Source organism: Cucurbita maxima, unplaced genomic scaffold, assembly GCF_002738345.1.
Source record: "Cucurbita maxima cultivar Rimu unplaced genomic scaffold, Cmax_1.0 Cma_Scf00053, whole genome shotgun sequence".
NCBI classification, from domain to species: domain Eukaryota; kingdom Viridiplantae; phylum Streptophyta; class Magnoliopsida; order Cucurbitales; family Cucurbitaceae; genus Cucurbita; species Cucurbita maxima.
Genome location: NW_019272069.1, coordinates 95,801 through 96,947, shown reverse-complemented (window position 1 = coordinate 96,947; position 1,147 = coordinate 95,801).

Below are 1,147 nucleotides of genomic sequence, written 5' to 3'. Positions count from 1 at the left end.
TGCCATAGCCAAGAGTTATCAAGCAAAACCGAAAGACATTTATCATTTGTAGGACAATCATTCAAATCAATAGTATACACATTATCGTCTCTATTTCCTACAAACAAAACTTTTCTATCACTAGCATTTTCAATTATGCAATTATTCTTATCAAATACAACTCTAAAACCTTTATCACATAATTGACTAATGCTAAGTAAGTCATGCTTTAAACCATCAACTAACAATACATTTTTAATGAGAGTACAAGAGTCATTACCTATAGTACCCTTACCAATTATTTTACCCTTCTTGTTATCACCAAAGGTTACTAAGCCACCATCCTTCTTGGAAAGATTGACAAACTTGGATGGATTACCCGTCATGTGTCTTGAGCAACCACTATCCAAGTACCACTTATTTTTCTTGGAGGCTTTCAAACAAACCTAAAAACAAAGATATTCAAAATTGACCTTTTGGTACCCATACTTGTTTGGGTCCTAGAAAGTTAGTATTCACAAATTTAGGAATCCATTTCATATTTGCATTCATATTAAAGACATTGTATTTAGATAAGTAACAAGAATAATCTTTATGTCCAAACTTACCACACGAGAAACAAACGACATTATGCAAGAATTTATTTCTTGGACTAGATTTGTGTATTCTATTTTTATTCGAAAAATTATTTTCTAAAACATTGTTAAACTTTGTATTTTGAGAAACTTTTCTTCCTAAATGAATATTTTGAGAATTTTTCAATTTAAAGCACTTAGGTCTAATATGACCTTCAACACCACAATAATGACATATAGGCACAAATCTAGATTTATCATACTTAGATACAAATTTACATGTGTTAGATTTAGGCAAGATAGGGGATGCTTTAACAAAGATTGTTTTAGAACTTGAAGGTGTAGAACATTCATCAATATAGCCTAATCCTCTTTTATCACCATATGACTTACCTCCTTCAAGTATTTTATCTAATTTTTGAGCACCTATTGTTAACATTTTAATAGATTCCTTAGCCCTACCAAGTTCTTGCAAATTATTTGATTCATTCTCTTTGAGCAATTTAATTAATTTATCTTTTTCACCACAATCATGCTCAAGAGTCTTGACTTTATCAATTAATGCATTTTTCTCATCACAATCAAATACATGC